The sequence below is a fragment of the Cavia porcellus genome, unplaced genomic scaffold, assembly GCF_034190915.1.
Source record: "Cavia porcellus strain 051 isolate PalLab524CR breed Dunkin Hartley unplaced genomic scaffold, mCavPor4.1 scaffold_25, whole genome shotgun sequence".
NCBI classification, from domain to species: Eukaryota; Metazoa; Chordata; class Mammalia; order Rodentia; family Caviidae; genus Cavia; species Cavia porcellus.
Genome location: NW_026947508.1, coordinates 41979046 through 42004789, shown reverse-complemented (window position 1 = coordinate 42004789; position 25744 = coordinate 41979046). Strand labels below are relative to the sequence as shown.

The window sequence follows — 25744 nt, the reverse complement described above, 5'->3', positions numbered from 1 at the left end:
TCTTTTAAATCAGTTGCCATGATCCCTGCTTCTCAGGTGGGGAAACGGATGCCCAAGGAGCTGGAGTTTCTGCCAACAAGCAGCATTGCAGTGTGAGAACCCTAGCAGAGCTTCTCTAGATGGTCCTGACCAGGCTGAGGGAGGGAGGTGGCTCAGAGCCAGCCAGGGGGCAGGACATGAACAGGCTGGCAAGCTCAGGTTCCCCAAGCCTATCAGAGATCAGTCGCTCCGCAGACTGTGGCATCTTTTGGAAGCAGGTCTTGACACCTGAGACCTCCTCCACCCCTCTCACTTCCTAGGATCCCTGCGACTCCTGAAGAGCGAGGTTGGAGAGTGCAGGCCATGGCACAGGGAACCAGGCCAGAAAGCACCCTTTCCAGGGTTACAGACAGCACCCTGCCCTTTCCCATTAGTGTGGAATAGGCCACATAGCCTCATTGAACCCGGAGTTTCTTTGTTAGCCTGGAGCCTCTACAGTCTGCATCATTGCCTCCCTTAACTCACCCTGCTGTCTGTAACCCTGAGCTCCCCATCCTCTCTTCCCTCTGGGCCCCAGGCCAAGCCCCCACCAGTTTCCCTCTGCCAGGCTGTGAATGTTTCTTTGTGCAGCAGCCCTGACGTGAGGTCCTTCCTGGGGAGGTGTTATTTTAATATATGAAGGGCAGTCATTGCATTTCATAAAGATAGCTTGTTTGGAGGGACCGCTGGGAGCCCGGGAGAGATTGCACTTGACAGATGCAGGGACAGCCTGTGGTTTGGGGACTAGAAATCACAGTGTGTGCCTGTGCAGCCCAGTGCTGGGCACTGTGCCCCCAGCAGCTATCACTGGAATGAGGCTTGCCATGTACGATCAAGGCACATGGGAGCCTTGCCCCTCACTGATAGGCGCATCTCAATGATGGGACTGTCCAGGGCGCCTAGGAGAAGGGCAAATGCTGGCTGAGGAGGGCAGATATAAGCTGAGGAGGCCTGGAAGCTTGCAGGGTGGGGCTCAGGATCTGCACCAGCTCCATTCCTGTCCTGCCTTCCTCAGCCATGGCACCTGAAGAAATCTCTGCGCATCGGACTCCAACATCCTGGAGTTTCTGGTTCCCTCGTTCCAGTGATCTTAATCTAACTGCCCCAGAGAGGCATATGGAAAATAAATGAGGAGTGAACTCTGTCTCCTACCACCTCAGACCCTGCAGCCAAGCCAGCATGATGGACGGGGTGACAAAGTCTGAGCAGGGGTGGTTCCAGGACAGCTCTGGTTTGCTGCTGAGCAAAACACCTGGCCCTTGGGGAAACAAGAGGTGGAGGCTGCCTTACAAGCTCCTCTCCCCAACAAGGAGCCTTTCTGCAACTTTGACTGGAGTGGGGGGGGGGCAGGTCCAGAGCTGGGCGGTCCCAGGGCAACCACTGCCAGGCATCAAGGTTGTTGAACTTGGAAACATGTGCGCTTCCCTTGCTCAGCAGAGCAGCCCACAGTGTGCTCAGCAAGTTATACGGAGGGCCCAATGCAGGCTGTACTCCTCAGAAGTGCAGTGAGCAGCTGCTGGTGGTTGTGCTTCCAAACTGGTAGCATGGGGCAAATGGACTGGAGAGATCGTCTGCACTCCCTAGTTCATCCTCTATACTGGGAAACTCAAGTCAGCCTTGCTGGTGGTCCTCTCCTAAGGCACTCACCCCCCTGGAAAGTGTTAAATCTCCATCTGTATTAGTCAGCTTCCCCATTGCTGGACACAATAGCTGACACCCAGAAATTAAAGAGAAGAGTTGTAACTTGGCTCATCTTTTAAGGAGGTTCGGTCTGTGGCTGGTAAGTTCTAAGCCAGAAACAGCATAACAGAAGGATGTGGTAACAATAAGCCTCTCGATTCCTGGTGTCCAGGAAACAGCAGGGGAATGGCACCAGTAAGGAAGGTGCCAGGGACCAGAAGTAGACCCCAAAGCCATGCTGCCCCAACCCATCTGGAAGTATACTCCACCAGTCCCTGATGGTAGATCCCAAAGCCAACAGACCACCAACCACCACATTATCCTTGGAGAGAAAGAGGGGCTACAAGAGCTGATTTCTATCCTGGAGCCTCAGATTGTCACCCAGTCCTTGTGAGATCCATCTTGAGATGCCTCATAATATAGGAGTCAGAGCTGGAGCAATGCGGTAGGTGGTCAAGCAGACGGACGATCACATTTCTTTCCTGCGTTTACTGAGCTCTTTCTCCTGAACTCCTCCTATGTGGCATCCTGGATGTTTGTGATCATGTTAGACTGTTCCCTTGAAGGCTGGAATGTCATTGGAACCGTGTCTGTGTCCTAAGCACATGTTGCAGAGCGTACATCCACGAGATGTTTCAAATGTTTTGGAAATGAGTGACACACCAGGCCCACACCCAAACCCACAGATCTTGCTCCTGGCTTGTTCATCCTCCTACTGGAAACGTCTTGCTTTTCTGTGTCTTCTATGCCTGGAACCCTCACATGCTATCTCTGGGGTGCAAATGGTCATATCTGCTTTAGAAAATATAGGACTTGCCTGGCTGAGAATAAGTATATCTTCCAACCTGGAATTTCCTGTCCTGAGTGTCAAAAAACATGCATATATTTACTAAAGAACATGTGTTTACTAAAGAAGATTCTTAACATTGCTATTAATAATGGCTAAAAATATAAATCACCCAAATGCCCTTCAATATCATAATGGATAAATAAGTTATGATACATTCCTACAACAGAATATAAAAATGAATCACAGTTACATGCAATATTGCACATGAATTGCTAACAGAATATTGATGGCTTTTATTACCAAATTGTACATATTATACAATTCCAGTCATACAAAAGCAGGAAACACTGATCAATAGCTAGAGATATCAGGATTGTGATTATCCCTAGAGAAGGAGGCTTGTCTCTGGGTAATTGCTAATGTTCTGTTTCTCAATCTGAGTACTGGTTTAATATCATCATCCAGATATAGTTTATGACTTTTCATTCCCTATGAAAGTTACACATCAATAAAATGTTTCTTAAAGGGACAGATTTAAGAAGGAAACCACAAATGATAAAATAAATGGAACTTGAATTTATCTTTGGCCTGAAACAATGCTGAATTACCAAGGCACTGTTGATCTAATAGTCTCCCAGTGCTAACTTTATTTCTGTGTGTTGCATAACTTGTGTCAGTAGTTCACTTATAGATGATCTAGGTTAAGACAATTTGGATGCACTGCCCTGTTCCCTCCCCTTCCTCCTTTGAGGTGTTCTGCCCTGAAGTCCTGCTGAACTTCATGCTTGAGAGCTGTCCACCACTTGTAGTAGCTTTGCACCTTGGGCTGCAGGTGCTGGGAGAGTTAAGGTCCCAGGGCAAGTCCTCAACCCAGTGCTCCCTGAGGAACTGAGTGGGCAAATAGTTCACACTCCACAGCTCACGTATTTGCTCTATGGGCTCCCAGGAGAACCACACTCTTAGTTTCCATCCAGGCAACTCTCCCTTCCTTGTCTGAGTTCTTCACCCATGTTCCTGCTCTTCTCCCAGATTTTCCCCTTGAGCTTGAATCCTCATCTCAGCATCTGTTCCAGGAACCCAAAGACAGACAAGACCTTGTGTTCACAGTGCTCTGCTAGCAGGTGCCAAGAATTTGCTAACCTACTGGAGGAACATTCCCCTCTGTGTAATATCACAGGATACCTGCCCTTCCTGAAGATGCTGCTTGTCTAGGAAGGTGGCCTGCCTGCATTGGTGCTCCTTCTGCATGCACATGGTACCTTTCCTGAGGGGCAGCAGGGTCACTTGTCTCATGTAAGTCAGCATGATGTCAGAGCCATCAAGAGTCTAGTTCCTAAACAAAGGAACAAATTGCCCACATATCACATTGCGTACTGTGCTGGTAGAGCTGCTGGACCTCGTCATCCTATGGGAAAGAGAACAGTCCCTTTAAACCTGAGGTCGCCAATTGTTAATAAACTGCTACTGCCATCATAGTAGCCACTTACACATGTGAGGTTCTTGGTAGCTCCCAGAGAATCTGTTTCCAACATATTTCTTCATTAATCTTGAGAACAGGGGTCAGGAATAAGCTCACTAGCATAGTGCCAGCTTGGCAAGCCCAAAGTCAGGAGTTCAACTTCTGGTACCAAAAAAAAATCAAAACAACCACAACAAAATTTTTATGATGGCCCTTAAAACCCACATTAGATATGCTGGAAATCAGGATCAGAGACTAGCAATGACCTCCCCAAGAACACACAGCAGATGGTAGGCCTTGGCGGGCGGCTCCCACTGAGGAAGTAGTGGACCTGGGATGAAAACTCAAGACCCTGGAATCTTACTGTCCTTCCTGGAGAGATAGCAGAGGACTCTCTTGCTTCTCTGAGGTCCTACTGGCCTCTGGCACTTTTAGCAGACACATGTCAGCTGCTGGTAAGTACCTGTAACAAACCATAGAAACTAAGCAGCCTGCTGCGACGGTTATGTGTAGTCCAGCCTGCCCTAGAGATTTCTCTTCATCTGAGCTTGACAGGTGAGGTGGGTGGTGACAGAGCCTGCAGAGCCCTTCCCCACCATGTCCCTGTCCCACCTGGGGCTTGTGGAAGAAGAAGTCCAAGCGGTGAGCCATCCAGGGAATCCATCATCATACTTGACCTGCTCCTGGACTCACCTGCTCCTGGACCACCGCAGAAATCATAGAAACATAAGTCCGCACATTGCCTGGAGACAAACGCCTCACTTCACAGATGGAAAAACAAGGCCAAGCAGAAGCCCCAGCATCCAGATTCCTGGCACTCCGTATTACCCTTCCTGCCCTGCCCAAGACCAGATCCCCTCAAGGTTTGGGAAGCAGGAAGGCATCCATACCTGTGCCCTGCAGAGTTTGTAAAAGAGGGTGTGAAAGAAAGGAAGGAACATATGCTTCTCCTGCAGGCTTTGCACCTGCTGTTCCCTCTCACTGGGGCCACTTGTTCCCCAACTGCCACACAGCGCTGTCCCATGTGGTCAGAAATTCATTCCCTACTCTGCTTGAATCTCAACTCCTCAGCAAAGTCTTTCTGGCTGCTTTGTCTCATACTGGTCACATCCTATTCCTTGTCCCTCAACGTGGTTCTTTGCGGCACTTATTGTTGGATGTATCTGCCATGAGGACAGGGGTTTTAGCAGGTTCACTGCTGTAAGGAAAGCCAGAACTTACTGTGCACATATGGTGTGTTAGACACTGTTCAAGGCACTTTCTGTGATTCACTTGTTTAAACCCAGCAACCAAGGACCATTCTGTCTCTATTACAAAGTTATAGAATCTAAGCCACATGAAAGTTCAGTATCTTGTCCAGTATTATACCACTAAGTGTCAGAGCCAGAATGTGAACTAAGGCAGCTCAGCTTTCAGTTTTAGAGGCCTGGGCATTCTTGCTATGTATGTCCATGACACCTCCCCTGAAGACTGCTTTACCACTGAATCTTCAACATACAGGTCAGTGCCCTGTTGTGTTCTAAGTGCCCAGTAATGCTATTTGAATTTAAGAAAGAATGAAAGAATAAGGGCCAAGAGTATAAGCAGGTTGAAAGAGGAGCACAATTAATCCTCAGGGTATTTACACAGTCCGTTATTTGGGAAGATGAAAATGAAAATAGCTCCACAAGACCTGGGACGTGGGCTCTTTGCTATTTGATCAGTTCCTGACACAGTCCCTGGCACATTCTTACAGCTGATGATTCTATAGCATTACTGTATATAGTAAGTACCACTCTAAACACTACACTTATAGTAATAAGTCATTTAATTCTCACAACAGACCTGCAAAATATATACCATTATGATTATCATTTTGCTGCTGAAAAAAGCACAGCCAGAAATTAAGCAATCTGCCCAGGGTCATACTAAGAAAGATTAGAATCTTTATCACTATAAACTACCCCTCTCATAAAGAGGTCTAAAAATATCTATGAGATGAAGAAAAACCAGCCACTGAGTGGCTGATATACATCTCCAGACTCCTTGTTGGACAAGATAAAGATGGGACCTTGTGCTGCAAATGGCCTTGTAAGCATCCCTAGTGCAACATCTACTGCCTGTCACAAAGGTGCGTGTAAGATTCCTCTTACAGTAGTGGACCTCTTGAGCTTGGACACTATTTTGTTCTTCTCTGGGGCCCATTAATTGGGTCCCAGGAATATGTATTGAATGAGTGTTAAGGGGGAAGTGGAGAAAAGAACATCTAACTTTTTTTAGGAGATTCTTAAAGGCTTCCAGAGAAGGTTCTGTTTGGGTAACAATTTGTAGAAACATTTGGCAGAACAGAGCCCTGGAGTGTCAAGCTGGTTGAACTTTGGTCCATGCAGTCACCCGTGGATTCCTGGACTGCTCCCTGGACTGGGATTCCAAAGGAATGACCTCTCACTGCCTGCACCCACAGAACATCATGGGTGGTTGGTCAGGACTGCAGAAAGGGAAGCCACTTGGCTTGAGCAGAGTGATTTCCTGTTATCTCATCAGTCTGTTATGGCTGCCATCCTTACTAGAGCTGCCACCATCATGACCATACCAGCACTGCCACCATCACATTTGGAGTAATGTTAGGTATTGGCCACCTTTACTGCTGTTCTGTACATCACAATACAGATGCTGCTGTTGCCACCCTACTCCTGATTTTATGATCCAACTCTGCTACGGTTACTTGTACTTATTTTCAATCACAGCTATTGACGTTACCATCACAACTACTAATAATTACTATTATTAACAACATACATATGTAACTTACTCTGTGGTTTAAAGCAGGGTAGTACCCATGTTAGCTTTGACAGTTTGGTAGGATGGTGAAGAAGGCAGGGTGTATTGCACAGATGGAGGAAAGGAGGCTCAGTCAGAGACATTCTGCACCGTAACATCATCTAGGTAGTAGAAAGTTCACAGAACAAGGACAGCTAACAATTTAATGTCTGGTGGCCTCATAAAACAAGTTGAGAAATGCAGCTTCTTTTGTTTTTGAAGATTGTTTTTTGTTTAAGATGGCCAAGTTACTTTTTTGTGTAATGTTTTATTTTAGTTTATTAGTACATATGCATAACACATAGTGTTTACTTTCCCTGTCAAAAGTTGATACATGTACATATATAATTTTAAAAATAGACACCTTTTGGGGGGCTGGGGGTTTAGCTCAGCGGCATAAGCGCCTGCCTTGCAAGTGTGTGGTCATGAGTTCGATCCCTGGTACCGATAAAAACAAACAAACAAAAAAGACAAAAAAATAGACACCTTTTGTCAAAAAAGAAATTAATGTGTGGGCTACTCCTCTAGACCAAACATTTTGCTAAATGCATGCCAAAATTTTAGACAATCTAATCTGCATAACCACCTTAAAATGTGAATATTGTCTTCATCCTTTAGAAAATGAGAAACTGAGATTCATAGAAGGCAAAGTTTACTCTGGAGACTTCCCAGCTTGTCAGTAGAGGCTGCTACCTGGTCTTTGACCCTGTGCTTCAGGGATAAGAAAAGTGTTTCCATAAGAAATGCCCAGTTTAGGGCTCCAGAAGCCCTAGGGAGTGGTCCTCCCAGTGTGTCCTAACAGCTGTACGTGTGACCTAATAGCTAAACCTCTCTGGGTCTTATTTTGATCACCTCCTGATATACTGGCTTTACCTCTTTTGCAGTTTGTTTTGAGGAGAATTACCCTTGACCTTGGCATCTGCTACTGATATGATGTGAGCACCCACAACCTAAAGACTGCTCTGAGCAGTTCCACTGACTCTGTCCTTTACTTCCCCCAAACCCTGAAGGGTGAAAATATTATGTCTTAGTTGACAAATGAGGAAACTCAAGGCTTGGAGAAGTGGCTTGAAATGACCTTAGATATTTGGCTTCAGTGTGTCTTGGTGGAATCAATTTCTAAAGCAGGGCTTCACGCTTTCAATAAGGTAGCTGCCATACACTAAAGAGGATGGTGGGTCTCAGGAGGATTTGCTGCTGCTAGCCAGTCAGTCACCCCACTGCTGTTCACATGTTCTTTCTGTGTGCAGGGCGCTGCATCAATTCCACATCTTCAATGGGGAAAAGAGAGAGCTAGCCTCTCTCCTTGGAAGAGAACCTGTCTGGGACACAGCCAGGTGTCATGTAACTTATTCTAGAAAATAGAGTCACATAGAGAGTGCTGAGCAAAACCAGGAAGTATAGTCACGTGTCTCAGATAACACCAATTTGTGGCAAAATTACCCAATTTTAGTGGTTTCACAGACCCCTTGTGAGTATTCCTAGTGTGCCAGTGAAAATTCAGAGACCCAGGAGGACAAAAGCTCTTTCCTAGGCAGAAGCCTAGCTAATTCTGTGGAAAGAAACACTGAAGAGGATTTTAGGGGTCCGTCTTAGAAGCAGGCTCTTGTTCCATTGGTCAGCATCGCTCATGTGACTTTGTCTACCTGCTCAGAATGCTGAAAAGGCCATCAAGCTAGTGCCTGAAAGGAAGAGTATGGGCTCAGTGGGCAGATCACAGTCACTGTCCTGCCCGGTTTGGTGGTCATCAAGAGCAACTTCCATAGAGAAGTGTCATCTCTGGGGAAACCTGAAGAGTGGACAGGAAGGAAGAATGGCAGGTGATTTGATCAGAGGACCACAGACCTAACCACTGTCCAGGTAGCACCAAGCCCCAGAAGAGGAGAATGGCTTGAGCCCCCACTCTGTCCTCTGGGGCCCAGGGCACTGCAGATGAGCTTTGAGCTTATGCAAGGGAGCCCTGTGGGCTCTCTCTAGATAGCCAGATGTCCTCTCCGGGGCTAGCTTCTTGGCCGCTTGAAGCTTCCTTGCAGAGCCGTCAGCCTAAGACTTTAACCCAAGATTTAAAAGACTAGAGATCAAAAGCAGATGCTCCTAGAAGAGACTTCAACCTTCCCAGCCGTCTGGGGACAGGGCTACGGAGGAGAAGGCAATTCATCATGGAAGCATGCAAGCCCCCGTTCAATAATAAACAGATGTATTATGAGGAAAGGAAGGGCTGGGCGTCAGCCCCTTGATTCATTTGTCTCCCTCGTGAAGTCACCTTCATCCTGGGCTCCAAAGGGCAGACTTAGGCGCTTTGAAGCAGAGACATCATGTCAGGGAAATGGAAACATTTCACGCTGTAAATCCTCGGGCTGTCAGAGAAACCCTAATGAGAGAGGGCTGATGGGGAGCACCCAAGACTGCTTGGAAGGAGTGGGGACAGAGACTAAAGGCAATTCTGGGGGACAAGAACCTGACCCTGATCCCTCCCAGTGTCAGCTTTTTCTTTACTGGTGCCTCGTGCTGATGGAAGGCCAGGCTGTCTCCCCAAAGCTCCTTCCTGCTTTGGGGATGATGATAGTGATGATGTCTGGGATTCATTGCCCTTGGCACAATCCATGATTCACATGCTTTGGTCAAGTAAAGCTCCTTGAGATGCTCATAATGTTCACTTATGGTGAAGAATGTGAAAATATTTTGACAAGTCGGAAATGTGAGCATGATTACCTGCCTATAAAAGATGTTTCTTGTTCCCTAGTTGGGAGAGACTGAGGCATGACTCCCAGGCCCCTCCCCACTCAAAGTCATAGAAATTATTAGAAATAAACACAGCCCCTCTACACACACACACACACACACAGGGCTGGTAGAGTGTCAAGGTTAAGATCAAGAGCTCTAGGGTCAATCAGTTCTGTGGATGGAGTTTCAGTCCTACACTTATAGCTGTGTGACTTTGGGTGAGCCACTTAACCTCTCTGAGCCTCAGTTTCTGTACTGCAGTATGGGAATAGTAGTGATAGGATCTACTGCTTGCCTGATTGTTGGGAGCAGTGAGTTAAAAATATATGAACAGAAAGCTTGTGCTTCCTGTTTTTGCTTTTGGATCTGCCTCTGTGGTTGGTCTACTAGACTCAAGCTGCAAATTATTAGGCCACTTTACTTCTGAAAAACTGAGGCTTAGAGAGAAAAAGAATCATTGAAGTTCTTACAGAGCCAGAACCCAGTTCTTCGGATTCCTGATGCAGGCGCTTTCTGCCCTGCTGTACCCGTGTCCACATTCTCAGAACTATTAACCAGATGTGATAATAATGGGGTGGAAGTAAGGATGGCTGGAGGCAGGAGACAGAGAATCAGGTAGGAGCCCTTGAGAGATTAAGTGGTCCCAGACTGAGGACATCACCTTCCTTGTAGATATACAGGAGGAAAATAATTTGAGGCCTTTGTAGAAGGTAGAACCCTATTAGACCATCCTGACTGATTAGCCATCGTTTTCCCCCAGCCTTAAGCATAGGACCTAATACACAGTAAGCACTTATACTATATAGTTTCTTGCTATCATTGTCAATGAATGAATAAGTGAACAAGAGAGAGGACTCCTGGACACATTCAGTGTTCACTGAGACAGGGACCACAAGGACAAGAACTGAATTCAGAGAGTGATTTACAGGACACTCAGATGCTTCTGAACTTCCTCTGTGTGCAAAATCCAGAGGCTATAAATCCAGTGCTTTCATTAACACCAATCAAATTGGGCTTTCACTAACACCAGCTCATTACCACCAAAGAGTGGTAGAGAGGAAAAGAAGCAAACCCTGCCTGCCACAATAGAGCCCGCAGGCCGGTGGAGTGGGGGTAAAGTTCATCCCCAGGGCAGGGCAGCACACGTGCATGTGCCCCATGTGGTGGGCGGGTGAGGTGGGGAACTGGTTTTGAACTGATGGGTGGTATGATGAGTCAGGTCTGAGTGAGAATGAAAACACTTAGGGCGAAGGCGTGGGCATGAGGATGGTCCTAGCTGTGAAGGAACTAATTTGGATCTACCCTGGCATGTCTTAGATTTGAGAGGCCCTGACTGAGCAGGCATTAGTGCACTCCAAAGTTTCTTTATCTCACTCTCAGTATTCTTGTCCAGTAGCTACAAAACAAAGATTCTCTTCGGCCGTATGCCCGAGGTTGAAGGCATTCCAGACCCATAAATATTATTTCCAAAACCAACTGATGCATAAAACTAGACTTTGATTAAATATTACAACCAAGATTTGGTAATGGAGCATGAGACTGTCATTTATCAGAGAAATGTGGACATAATAATTCATTAAGCTCCTTTGAGCTCTATCTCGGCTCAGCCCTCAGGACAGAGGGGGCCTGGAGAGGTTATGTTTTGTTTCGACTGTTTGCAAGACTCCTTTCCAAACTGCTCCTGAAAACCATTAGCTCCCCAGGAGGCCCCAGGCTGCTGCCCTTCAAGTGTCCCGGCCACTGAGCCACTTGAAAGGCCTCCATTTATCACCAACTCCCTGCTTTCCCCCTCCAGCCAGGGACCTGGGGGGGAGGGCACAGATAGAAGCTGCCTAGCTGTGTTAAACTGCTGCCCCTCCCACCAACCGAGGACCTGTGTGTGCAGGAATTCACCATCCATTCATTCAGTGACGCCGTGAAGCAGATGATACGATGGGTATTGGAGATGCCAGACCATAGGGACTGAGGCTACCCATTCTCGGAAGGGTTGGGATGAGCCAGATGTCATCCACGACATGCCTCTGGGGACCAGAAGCAAGTGTGTGGTGTGAGAGGTGTACTGCTGCTACCGGCCACCCTACAGTAACTTCAGACTGCAAAGGTCTGCTTCTCACCTCGCCCGCATTCAGGTGATGACAGCTGGAAACCTCAGAGCAGCCATTACCCAGAACATCGAAAAGGAAAGAGGATGCCACATTGCTCATGGGTTCTGAAGGTGCCATCCAGAAGTGACAGGGACCATTTCCATTCACATTCCATTAGCCAAAGCAAATCTTATGGCTGGTCCCATTTTCAAGCAGGATAAGAAAGAACCAGCCTACTAACTCTGAGAAGATGGGAGGACCTGGCTGCACCACCTAATGACTCACTGGAGATGCCATGGCTTGCCCACTCTAGAACATGACAAGCTTTGGTCCAAGGCTTTCAGAACTCATGTCCATGTGCCTGGTCACGTTTCATCTTCCCACCAGCCCTGTAGGGCAGGCACAGTTAGCCCTTTCAAGTTGCCAGGCTCAGTATCCTGAAATCCTTGTGGAGAAAAAACCAGTAGCACAGGGACTGCAGAGCTTCTGGGAGAGTGAGTGTGGACCTCCCACGCGTTTTGTACATATTTCTTACTTTCACTAAAATGAATAATAACAACAACTTGCTAAATAAAGATGAAGCCTATCCTGGAGAGACCGAGCAGTGCATTTGCATTTGCCATCCCTCTGAGCATCTGCCTTCCTGTAGTTGGACCAAGAAGATGGGAAATGTTTTTGCTTTGCTGCAGGAACCAGGGCATTTATTTATCCTGGGTCTGCTTAGCCATCCAGATGTCCAGATTATGTGACACAGCTAAGGGCTTCAGCCTCTTGGTCACTCATGATCTCAGAGCAGCACCCCAAGAGGCAGCCTCCGCTGCTCTGTGGCTCCCAGATCTAGGACCGTGCTTATTCCCATCACTGGGCCCTTTCCATCCACTTCTCTTTGTCTTCCTTTTTGACTGTCTATGCCTTTGACATATTACTGTCACTGGTAGGTATGAGTTTCAGTGGATTTAAACTTGTCAGGATGACTGAAGAGGCTTGAACACCAAGCCTAGAACACCAAGAGAACCAAGACAAGGTCAGGAGCAAGGGCTCTGCGAGAACCCACTTGAGATCAGATCCCAGCCCTGCCGCTTCATAGAGCACAGCCTTGGAACACACTCCATATCCCTGAATCTCCATTTTCTCAACCACATCCTGGGACCATGGAGGCAGAGAGCTGTGGCGATGCTGAGAGAAGCGAACCAGGGAATTCATACCAGGCCCTCGCACGGTGTCTAACGTGATGAAACTACCTAGAGTGATGGGCATCATCTGTAGGTTTTTAAAGGAAAGCTCACACTTGGAAAAAGTGTGCTGCACTTCCATTGATTTGCCCAAGCTCGCACTGTTGGTGCAGGGAGCAGCAGTGTCCTGCGAATGAGCCACCTCCTGCAAAGCCCTCCCTCCACCCCACCCCGTTCCCAGTCCCCTACCCAACTGCCTCTAGGGAGTTACCTGCCTCGTTCTATTAACACTTTCTGCTTTGCCGCCAGGGGCCATTTTCCTTACTCTCACCTTGCTCACTGCTCCAAAGAAAATATCCTCTACCCGCTACCCACTTATGCCCATTTCCCAGTCATCCAATTTGGAGGTGTGTGTGACTCCTGCTGCTCTTTACAACTGTGTGCTACATCTGCAGCCACAGAGTGCACCTGTGTCACCAGTACTGGGACCCAGGCCTTGAGCTCTGGCCGGAGGGCTGCTTCTGCACATGTATGAGCTCTCTCTGTGTTACGCAGCAAGTGACTGATACATAGGCAAACACACCTGTTTGCATAGCACAGTGAAGAGACTCATTGAAAGGTCCTGTATTTTGGCAGCTTCTCCTCCACCCTGTGAGGAAGGTGGACCAAAGGAGGGGATGGAGGAACAGATTTTGGCAAGGGTCTGGTCTCCAGCTGTTGAGTCCTGAGCCAGGGAGATTGGTTGGTTGAGGAGAGGATGAAGAGAGCCTCAGGGGTCAGACACTGGGGGAGTGGACAAGGTCGTCATAGCAGGCACTCAGACCCATGTGTGGTTTACTGCTGGGAAGTCCCCATGTAGTGGCAATGTGGGGGGCATGTGGCGGGATGTGCTTCTGCTTTTGAAATCCTGTGTGTGCTTGTGTTTACATAGAGAGTGGAATTAATTAAATGCTGCTGGGCCTCCTCTGTGGCTGAAAATAAACCCAGCCAGCCCCCAGCAGTGTGGCCAGCCTGCCTGCCTGCTGTGAAGCGGGTGTCTGTTGGACTTCTCAGGTGGCAGAGGGCAGGAGGCACATAGGGCTCCCCAAGCAGGGATTAGTGTGGCAGCCACTTTGTCCCCACCAGCAGCATGTCAGATCCAGATGTGGACTGTGCAGATGTACAGCCACATACAGATAGTCATAGACAGTCACAAACAGTCATGTCAAGTTACATAAATGGGCATGGGTCACCTGGGAACATGGTTACTCATGCACGTATGGATACAGAGGCAGATGCTGTGGGCACACGCAGACTAGGGATGTTGCTAGGTACACAGTAAAACAGGGGTATGACCTGGTATACACATTCAGATAAACCTGGCCCCTGTGCCACTCAGGACCCACAAGAACACAGTCACCCAGAAACATGGCCCAAACTGGCTGACTCACCAGAGCAAACAAGGGCACAAATTGAGAAGCAAAAAGCCCCAATATGCTTGCTCTTCAGTAGCCTTTCACTAGAAGTGTGACCTTGGAGTGGTTTCTTCACCTCTTTGTGTCTCAGTTTCTTCCAATGTAAAGGGGGATATCTGTGGATCAATCTCATGGTATCCGTAGCGTAACACTGAGAAAATGAATATAAAGTTCTTAGCAGAGTTCCTGGTACATGCTAAGCACTTCACAGACATTAACAGGACGATTCCCTTCTAACACCCTCCGCGGTCGTAGGAACACTCAAGCTTGTTAATGTACATGTAGACCAGGCTCCCCGGGAGCCTGGACAGAAGACTCGCCTACAGACTCGAAGACATGCCTGCATTGACCTGCTCCCTGTAGGCCTGTGCTGGCACATGCTTCGTGCTCTACTGCCACCACCAATCCAAGTTATCCCAGACACATGACCAAACCATGCAGAGTGGAGGAAACCAAAGGCATTCTTGGCGAAGGAGGCACATGCCATGTGGCATGGTTTCTAGCCACTAAAACACACAGACTCCTCTGTGGCTGGCTCCCCATGGCCTGCAGGCTAAGACCCAGCCTTCCAAGTCTGAATTCTGGACATCGGTACTGTGTCTCTGTCTCCAGTCTTCCACTTCTGCTCTGGCTTGCTCCCACAGTGCTCCTCTGGAACCCAACAAACTGTGACTCTCTAGTTCTGAGCAATTGAGAAAGAAAGGAAATGACAGCAAGAGGAAGTCAAATAGCATCCTTATCACTGAGAAAGTTCAAGTAGGCCCTCATAACTTACTGTGAGAAGCAGAGAGGCCCACTGATTTGATCCCCAAAATTGGACAAGCTAGCTCAGTTCTGGATCTCAGACAGTGCTGGAATGATCAGGCCTCCCTAAAGAGTATTTCCCCAAATAGGATTTGGCTGGACTTTCATGTCCTTTTCCCAGGACACCAGCCCCTGAAAACCCTCTTGATGTTCAAAGTGCTCCCCTTCCTGTTCCCATAGCTTCTAGTCTGGCCTTGTATTGGTGAGTTATTCTGTATAACAAAAAGACCACAAACTCAGTTGCTTAAGACTACATTAGTTATCTCAGTCTTTATAGAGCTATTGCTTCTCAATTAAAAAAGTAAAAACTTTAACCCAGGAGGATTGGGTTGATTGATTGATTCATTCATTCATTCATTCATTTCATCCGGAAGGAGCCTTCTCTGTCTTGCATGCTAGGGTGGTGCTATAGTTTGGATGTTAAATATCCCTCAAAGTCCTGTGTTGAAAGTGTGTTCCCTAGGGTAGTACTGTTGGAGGGGGGGGGGCCTCATGGGAGGTCCGAGGTCACTCTGGACCCCTAAAGAAGACTGTGGGACCCCAGTACTTCCTTTCTTTCTTTGCTTCCTGACCATGAAGTAAACAATCTACCCCACAGGACTGTGTGTGTTCCCACCCCGTGCTCTGGCCTTCTTAGCCTCCCTGACAAGAAATCAGAACTGGCATTTGAATTATCTGTCTCTTATAAACACCTTTATTCCTCATAAAATATAAAACATAAATTTATTATAGAAATAAAAAAGTCTATACTTTATAAATAACCCAAGAGTCATTCTGGAGTATTACCATATCAATATATCATTTTCTCATCTATTTTCAATTAATATATATTTATATGTATGTGTGTCTTCTAATAAAATTGAGGCCAAGTCACATACAATTAATTTTTTTATCATAATGCTTGCTACAAATGGGCGTGGTGGTTCACAGCTCTAATCCTGGCACTCTAATGGGCTGAGTCCAAAAGATGGGAAATTTGAGTTCATCCTGGGCAGTTTAGTGACTTATTCAGACCCTGTCTGAAAATGAAAAAAGAGGGACCGGGGTGTAGCTCAGTGGGAAGCCCCTGAGTTTAATTCCCCCTGTACCCTCCACCTGCAAAAAAGCTTGCTCCGTGCCATGCTATCATCACTGTTTTATGTGTAACTTTATTTTGCCTTTCTATTCTTGTTTGTTTTATTTTAAGATAAAATGAGTGACTGTGAACCTACCATTCAACCTATGAGCTAAAATCTTCCTAGCAACTCACAACTACCCATATGTTCTGCTTCTGCCTACCATGAAATAACTCAGTCCTAAATTTTGTTATCTTGCTCTTTTAGCTTTTAAAAACCATAGATGTAGTATTCACATGTTTCATTGCATTTTGTGAGTCCAGGTCCATGCAATCCCTTCTATGTACGTGGCATTGTTCCACTATACTCTTCACACTAAGAGCATTTTGTAAACACATTCTTTATAGCTGCATAATATTCTATTTATAGACTGTTACATATTTTTATTGCTTCTCTACTGTTGATATTTGTTTATAATTTTATAAATAGTGCTACCACAGACATCCCTTCAGGTAATTTTTCCATGCCTTCAAAGTATAGAACTGCCTTCAAAAAGGGTGCACATTTCTAAGGTTTTTGCTAGGAATGGCAACATACCCTCTGGGAAATTTCCATACATGGCTGTTTCCACAGCACCTGTCAATACTGGGAACCATCACTGATAAACGGGAGAGGGGAGGAGAGAGGGAACAAGAAAGGTGAGGAAGGAGGGGATGGGAGGAAAGGAGACCTGAGTGTAGCTATTCCTTCCAAAGGGCCAAGAGCGTTTGTCCTCAGGCCCTGGACATGCTATCAGAGTGCTTCTCTGACCTGACCCACGCTGGTCCCTGTGAGCTCTCTGACAGCACCAAGCTCTGCTTGCCAGCCACTCCTCTCCTAGAAACACTCCTTCCTTTGTACCTCCCTTTATATTTCACTTCCCAGGTGCCCCAGGTATCCCTGTCAATGCAGGGCCTCTTGCCCGTCCCCTGCATTATTCTCCATCTCCACTTTGGTGCCTTCAAATTGCTCGTCACAATTTGCGACATGTGTTTCTGTGTCTGCTCCCCACCTGACTGTAAGCTTAGCATAACCTGAGCACTGCCGCCTTGTTCATGCCTGATCTGTAGCACCCATTGGTGCTGGACACATTAACTTAATAAATACCAGTCATTGCAGGAATGAAGGTCAATGGATGAGGACTCGATGACCAGGGCCCAGCACACGTCCTTCCCAGCCCTGATAGACCCTGCAAGCCAGTGCTGGGCCAGGAGTGTTTCTAGAATGTCGCCAGTGGGCTTCTGGCTGTGGCTTCCTTCTTGTGTGCCTGTGGCTCTTTCTTCAGGGAACTGTGAATCCTGGGACTCAGAGATATTACTACACCTGCGTGTCACCTCTGCACGTGTTTGCCTCCCAGACTGAGTCCTCTTGCCCTTTGACTTAATGATTTAGTATTCCAAGAGTATATTCACTGGGTTTCCCAATCTGTGCCCTCTGCCTTCCGGTTTCAAGGTTGTCAGAGCTCACTTGTCCCTCTCACAGGATTCTCCTTCATCCTCTCCTGATCTTGGCGACAATGACATCATTCTGTTCTGGGTAGACTTTACATGGCTTTTTCCCATGAGTCATTTTATCTGAGTCTTTGCTAGCAGCTCTATAGTCTGAGAGTTATTCCCCCTTTCTGCCTTGACAGAGCCGGGGCGCAGCAGTCATCAGCTTGCTTGCCTAAGGTTCTGCAGGTACTCAGTGCAAACCAAGCTCATTTGACACCAGGCTTTTCATTGCTGTCCCTGCAGGAATCATGAAGTGGAACTTGAGGGACACTGAGGCTCTAGAGGACCAGGGGCAGCACCACTTCCTTCTAGTTTTCCATCAGTCTTGGTTCTCAGTTGTGTCCATCTGTCTTGGATTTGCTTGTGACATTATTCGTTTTCATTCTCACTCTGCAAATTCACACCAAGTGCAGCTTCTGTACAGTGCAAGATTGGATTAAGGACTCAGTGGGAACCGAGAGACGTGAGTCCACCAGAGGCTGGCCCAGTGGCCGGGGTCAGCACTGATCTGTGACAGGAGTCATGTGGGTGGGGGAGGCTGGGACATTGGGGAAGTGTAGTGAGCTCCCCAGGGGAAAGCGTATTGTTCTCTAGCTTTATGAGCAAATTTTTCAGAGCTGGTGTGTGTGTGTGTGTGTGTGTGTGTGTGTGTGTGTAAGAGAGAGAGAAACAAAAAAAGGGAGAGGAAGAGGATGAGGAGAAGGAAGAGGAACAAAAAGGAAAAAAGTAAGAATATTGACGGGCCCAGCCTCTGTTGCAGTAGGTAGGAAGTTTCCAGATCTGCACTGGACTCAGGAGGAAGTCTCCATGGAGCCCCAGCAGTCTTGTAACAACTCGGAGAACAGATTGTTTCCTATCTGAGAGGCTGATCTCCTTTTAACACCTCAGGCTCAGCCTGCTGTAGAGACAGTCCAGATTGTCTGAACCTAAACCCTACAGCACAGATCACACTTCAGAGCCTGGGTGAAAGTGCTGAAGCCCTTGCCAATCCTGCCAAGCCTGGGACACCTTTGAAGTGAGCATGGGAGGAGGTCCTGGTCAGAAACAGCAAGTGAGGGCAAGAGAATAATGTATTTCTGCCATCTGGGCCTTGGTCTTCTCATCTTCAAAATGGGACAGCAAGGAAGAGTACTTGTCAGCTCCCTTGTAGGTTTGATTTTCTATTACTCCCCAACTCAAATATTCTCTGACCAACCTGGAGAGTCTGTGTTGCGCTTGGCTTGTCTCCCTCCCCTTCCCTGGATGTTTATACCTAGTCTCTCCTTATTCCTGTGACTGGCCCTATGAGCTGTTTACCACGTGGGAATGAGGAGTGTCAGGGACAGAACTTCCTATTGAATAGCTGTGAACACTAAGGTTGATTCTGCACTCACCTTTGAGGCTCTGTGAGCAGGAGGTGGGCATGACCTCCACTGCCCTCCACACTCAGCCACACTGCCTGGTGCCCATCTGAAGCGTCCAGGCCAGCACCTGCTAAGAAAGCTAGTGGGATTGTCTTATCCATCAAGCATGCAGCCCCCGAGGGTGCCCATGCAAACCCACACCCCCTTGCAAATGGCCAGAAGGTCCAGGCTTCTTCTAGTTCCAGGTTGCCCCAGACTCGAAGTCAAACCCAGCCCCTAGGCTGCCTCCAGCCTCTCTCCTCTTCACAAGGACACACCAGCCACCATAAGCAGAGGCTCTTTCCAGAGGATATTGACACAATTGCTCTTGTGGCCTTTCGTTTTTCTGTCCCCTCGTGGAAGACACTTTCTGCCTCATGTCTGCTGGGAAACTCCTACTATCTTTGACAGTCTAGTATGCAAGCTGCTTGCTCTGACCTTCTTTGACTGAATGAGCTGTTGAGCAGACCGCTATTAGCCACTCTGCCCACTGAAAATATAACCCCTTATGTCCTGTGTGGCTCTAAACTGGGGCTCTGCCACTTCTCAGTTTACAAATTATGTATTCTGTCCAGAGTCTGGCAGGCGGGCAATCTTCTTTCTGTAAGACAGGGTAATGGTCCAGCCACGGCGTATGCTGAGGCACGTGGCAGCAAGCTCTTTGTTCACACCCCACCCCAGCAACAACATCCACTTGTAGCCTGTGTTATTATGTAGAAATCCAGCATTTTATCTTAAAAAGCAGAGAGCTCCTCCTCAACATGTTAAAATGGTTCTCAAGCCCACTGCTCATAGTCAACTTTAACATTAATTCCAGCAGGTTCTGAACTGGTAAAATAACACTTTGAGAAATGTTCTAAGGCTGGGGCCTTACAGAAAAGAGTCAGTGTGCCACTCTCAGGCTCCACAGGGCTACCAAAGCTGCACATTGTTAAAAACATGTGTTCAGACCTTCTCCTCTCAGAGTGGAAAATCTGTTGTGTGGTCTAGACAGGAAAATCTGGAAGACGATGCCATGTGTTAAAGCACAACGGGCACTTCCCTCCGTGTCCTGGGTCTGTGGGCTTGCCCCTGTCACCCAGTCCTTCCTCTGCCACATGCCACTTGCACCCCTGCTCCTTGGGGTTGGAGATGGTGTGTTTGGAGCTGTCCTCTTAATGCTTATGTCCCTCAGATTTCTATGTTGAAATCCCAAACTCAGTGTGATGCTAGGAGGTAGGGCCTTTGACGGTGATTATGTCATGGGAGTTCTGCTTTCATGAAGGGCCTTGGTGCACTAAACAAATGGAGTCAAATGCCTGCAGTGCTGCAGAGTGAGCACTGTTGGAGAGTAGAAGCAGTAGGCACCTGGGCATCTCCACAGCCATAAGGGACCCCTAAGAGCTGCAGAGGGAGGGCTCCTGAGAAAGACAGGCTGGGCCAGTGGGTGGCACCTGCTCAGCACATAGGTTAACAGCTGCATGTGAGGATCATATCACCCCATTTAGTGCAACTGTTTAAAGCTTAGATTTTTATCATCGATAATGAAAACTAATGCTTCTATGACACCACATGCCAGCTCTTTTTGAAGCACTTTAAAAACGTATCAGCACATTTAACTACAAAACAAAATAAAGCATCAAAAAACAAAGCAAAAATAAACTAACAAGCAAAACATATGGGAGGCAGTGATACCATCCCCAATTCACAGATGGAGAAACAGAGCCACAAAGAGGTCAAGTAAAACTAGCCTCCAGCTGAGGAGTGAAACTGGGTGGTCTGGATGTGCTGAGACACGTGTGAACAGCTGGTCTGCATAGCTCTGCTGAGACCCTGTCAGTAGACACCTCAGCACTCGGGCTCTCTTGGCTTCTCCATTGGCCTTGCCACACCCTCAAGTCAGGTCCCATTTTCTCACCCTGTCCACAGACCATGATCAGCTGCCTTCTGTAGCACACACGGAGTTGCAGCAAGACGTGTGAGTAAGGGTAGCGCCTGGGCTGGGAGTCAGGGTCCTTAACCACTAGCTCTGCTGCTGCTCCCTCTGCTCCTGTGGGGCCCTGAGCCCAGTCTCTCCATGTGTCCATTCATCCATCCCTCCATCCAGTATTCTTCCCAGATTTCCCCAGGGTGGCAAGAAGGGTAACCATCAGCGAGGTCTATCAGGCCAAATGATACAGCAATCTGATCAAAGTTATCTGAAACCACAACAGCGTGGCCATTCAGCCTGACCAATGTCTGAGAAAGGAGTGGGAAGTCCTCCTGAGAATCAGGGAATACGTCCCAGGATAGGAGCAAGTTAGAAAGTAGATGGCAAGGTAGACATGAGTGGATTCCAGGGAGGGTGAGACTAGCCCTGCTGTGACCCCTGAAGACTACTGTTCTCCCAGGGGAGCTATAGCTCCGGGTTCACCTGACTGGCACACCACACACCAGCACCATTCTGCACATGGAGCTACCCTGCCTTCCAGCAGCTCTTAGTCCGGGTAGCAGCAAGTTCATCTTGGCTTCTGTTCAGCACCCATCCCTCATCCTGTGTGCGTAGAGGTAGAGTATGTGTGTGTGTGTGTGTGTGTGTGTGTGTGTGTGTGTGTGTGTGTTGAGGGCGGGGGTTCTTTTATAAAACAACATAATTTTCTCGGAAGTGAGTAAATTCCCTCTCTGGCTGTGAGCCAACTTGCCTCTTATCAGATTCCAATCCCTGATCCAGATCTGGTCCTGGTTAGTGTCGGAACAGAGGACACAGATACCATGCAAGAACACTCTGGGCAGCACATATGTTGGGGTTTCCTGGCCCTTTGAGCTCCCCCCTGCCCACCTCTTTGCTTCTGTGTGTGTAACTCTCAAGCCCTTTCTCCTTGTGTGTTTTTGAGCAAACAACTATGCCTCAGTTCCGTTAAAGGTAACGGTGGGAATAGTAGTACCTGCTCCACAGGGATCTCTAGGAGGATTAAGAAGAACTAGTACACGTGAAGCATACAGAATATCCCAGTTGGTGTGCAGGAAGGACCATGTAAAGTATCTACGTGTAGCTATCATTACTACTATAATTGTGATTATTTTATGCTGTATGTTCTCATCCTAAGGTATATCTTCTTAATGTCCAATAATTTCTGAAATTCAGTGCCCTCACATTTTTTATGTGCTGTCCTCTCTACCTAAATCCCATTCCTTGTTTGATTGAGCTACAAAATCCCTACTTGTCTTTCAAATCGCGCCCCAGCTGGTCCATCCTCATGGATACAGCAAGTGGAAGAGTCCATTGCATCTCATGACACTCTCTGCTGCTCTTTGTCCACAGTTAGGGCTATCCTGTGTTGTCATTTATCTCCTTGCATGTGTGTCTCTACACTAGATCCTGAGTCACTTGAAGGTAGGAATGACTGATTCATCTCTGTCTCTGACATAAGTATCAGGCCTGGGGATGCCATAAATGCAACTAGAAGATAGGAGAGACATGTGTGGTACATGGTGATGAGTACCATGGTGAGGAAACAGAAGTAGGTAGGAGAGGGATTCATTCAAACTGAGTTGGGAGGGGCTGCTGAGCATTGAGGAAGCTGAGGCAAAGTTGTGGAGCTTTGGGCTAGTTATAAAAGTGCTTTGTAGGCAGACATTTTTCTGCAGTATGAAGCCTCCATTGGTTTCCTCCATGCAGTTCAAGGACTTCATCATACTGTGAAATTTTCTATCATCAAAACTGGTTCAGATCTGCACATCTGTTGGAGGACTTCTCCAAACTCCTATCCTAACCCTGTCTCTGCCTCCACCCTGGGAGGGAGGCTTGCTTCTCCCTTACCATGATAGGTGGGGTGGAATATGAGAGACGCCAGCCAGCACACTAGGGAGTGGAAAATTAAACTTCAGCCGCAGGTTTTCTGACCAATGAACAAAAGAAATGATTATGTGGAGGGAGTAAAGGGGGCCATGGTCCAGCTCTTGGGACCTCACACTTGCCAGCTACCACTTGTTTGAATCACTAAGTGATTTCTGTCTCCTAACTGGGCCTGACTGATCCCCAAGACCCTCACTCTACCATTGACCTGGTGAGTTAGGTCTGCAGAGCATCTGTCCCTCCTGCCTTCATACCCCTTCCCCAGTGTAGCTGCTGGGTTTCTGTTCCAGGTGACTGTGTAGCCTCCAAGTGTTCTTTGGATGTGATTCGCCTTGATTTCTCAAACTGTGTGTGATTGAAAGGGAATGTGTGCCATATGTTTCTGATTCAGCTCTCTTGTGCTCAAAGGCAATGTGATTTTGAATGATAGCTGATGGCCTTTGAGCCTCAGAAATATGTTCTTCAATCCTTCCTTCTGTGCCCTCTCCCTGCCCTCTCCCTTGATGAGGAGGAAGCAGCTGTGGCCAAGAATTGGTCGACTCCACAGCCCTGAGACTTGGCAAACCAGGTCTTGCCTTTTCTTGAAGGTTCTCTGAGCCTACGAAGCAGTAGAAGACCAGGTCTTCTTAGTGGAAGGTGCATACCATCATAGCATCAGCTTCCCTTGGGGACCACGGGGCACGTATCTGATGACCACACCTCTCTCAACTGATTGATTGGTGATTCTGAAGAGTAAACCTTCCCAGGCATGATGGTAGCAACTCAAAATCAGAAAACATTTTGATTTATGTTCAGCAAGTCTTGAGACTTTTCCTTTTCTTCCTCCTGCTAATCACAACCGAATCTATGTATTCATTTAGTAAAATTTTATTGAAAACTAACTCAATCTGATTAGATGTAAAACTAACTCAATCCCCTTCTCAAGATTGGAGAAATGGACACCGGAAGAGACAAGTCCATAACATAGAATTCTTACAGAGGAAGTACAACAGGTAGAGTATGATCCTACTTCATTAGTGGGGACAGAGAAGAGGACTAACAAATGGCTCTCCCCAGAGGGCTTCAAACCATACTCTGACCACTGTGCAATGCTCAAGGATAAGGTCAAGAGCAAGGGCCCAGGAAAAAGGGACAGCCGGGCTAGAAGCCTCTAGTTACCAATACATAAGAAAAGACACTTCTATTCCTTGGCTCATTGCATCTGAGCAGAATAATCCCCCTCCATCAGGACCAAGTTGAGTTTTACGGAGTCCCACACAGGATGTCCGTTGTTTGACTTTCTTTCTGTCCTTCTTCCCTCGCTTCCTTTCCTCCTTAATTCCTCCCTTCCAGCCTTCCTCTATTCCATCCACCCTTCCTTCCTTCAGAATTGTTTACTTCACTGCAGTCAAATGTCAGTTGCTGTGCTAGGTACTGGGAACGTTGAGTGTCTAAGGTAAACCACACAGGCCTTGAGTTCATAAACCGTCTTCAGAAATTGACGTTACTTCCAATTAAAGAATAGTTGAGTCCTCTGAACTCCAAAAGTTAGCAGTGCAGCGGCATGGCTGTTTCTCCTTGATGTTTTCTATGAAATCATTTCATTTTCCACAATGGGAAATAATTCAAGAGAAAAGAACAAGGAACTGGTGTTTTCTCTGGCTCATCCCTGACCCTCTTTTGACAAAAGTGCCCCCTCTCCTGCCTTGTAGGTGTGAAAGGAACCTCAGCCCTATTTTAGGTCTCCAAGGTTAGAAGTTCCCAAGCCTGGTAAAGGATCAGTTTCAATGGTTCATCTCCAGACATTTTGTTACTGATTTCAGCCACATTTTGCAACATTGGTTGCTGGTGAGTGTTTAAAAACAGCACATTTCCCCACATTTGCTTTTTTGAGCCCATTGCTCATTGTTTCCCACATATTTCCAGTGAATAAAGAGATTAGTGAATGCGTCTTTTTTCATAAAGGACAAAAGTTAAACATCCTGTTCTGACAGTAGAGGAACTTTTAAGACTTCTGGAATCTATTAAAAACCAAAATGTCACAAGAAAGTTATTCTGGGCCCTGCAAAAACACAATTTTACACTTCTGATGTCCACTGGGCATTTTTGCCTGTCCTTGGAAGAGATCACCATTTCTTCATTCTTTTGTCTTTCTCTCTTTCCTTCCAGAAAAATGGAGGGAAGCCAGTGAATGTAATGCTAAGTACTTGACAAACATTATCTTATTTAATCCTCCCAGCAGCCCCTTCTGAAGTTTGGGCAAGCTAACTAACTTGACCAGGTCACAAAGCCAAGGAATTGTACTTGCAGTCTTGACCCTCTTGTGTATTTATCACTTCCTGCCACCAACAATTCCTAGTTGCACACCCTGAGGTGTATATCACTTCTCTCCACTCTACAGAAAAACGCATTAGCTATGAAAATCCAGGTGCAAGCCAGAAAAGGACTAACATTGCCTCCCCTCCCTGCTGAAGACCATGCTTTTCCATTTGCAAGTGGATGCACCACTGCAAACATTACAGCCAAGGATGATTTCAGAGCATATGGGTCCACAGTCCAGAGCAGCTCCGTAAACACACTTTCTGTTACATGTTTTACTTCTTTGCAGGAGACAGGCAGGTGGCTCTGAAGCCTGCTGGTGTGGCTGAGTGCAGGGAAATCGCAGCTTACCAGCTGGTGAGGACCAGATTGGCTGTGACAGGGCCCAAGAGTGAAGTTTAGCCGGCTGCAGTTTTGCAGTCAGATCTGGGCCTTTGAAATCCACTAATGACCCATTCCTGGACATCAAGGCCCCTGAGGCCTTCCAGCCTGCCTTCATTTAGGTGCATGTTAGGAAGAAAGGCGGTAACAGGCTTGGACGGGACAGAAGGGGAGGAGAGGTGTTCAAGGGGAAGCTCAGCCATTGAATTGCATCACAACACAGCCAAGTTCCAAAATATAGGAGGAACACAGCCAGTGGCCTCCTCTGGCTTATCCTTCACCCTGACTCCAGTGTGTG

General features: G+C 47.2%; 1 protein-coding gene across 1 annotated transcript in view; it reads left to right on the top strand.

Annotated features, from left to right (window-relative positions):
* Trabd2b (TraB domain containing 2B) overlaps positions 1-25744 on the top strand; it is a 206884-nt gene that overhangs the window by 82557 nt on the left and 98583 nt on the right. The gene's annotated exons all lie outside the window — the stretch shown is intronic.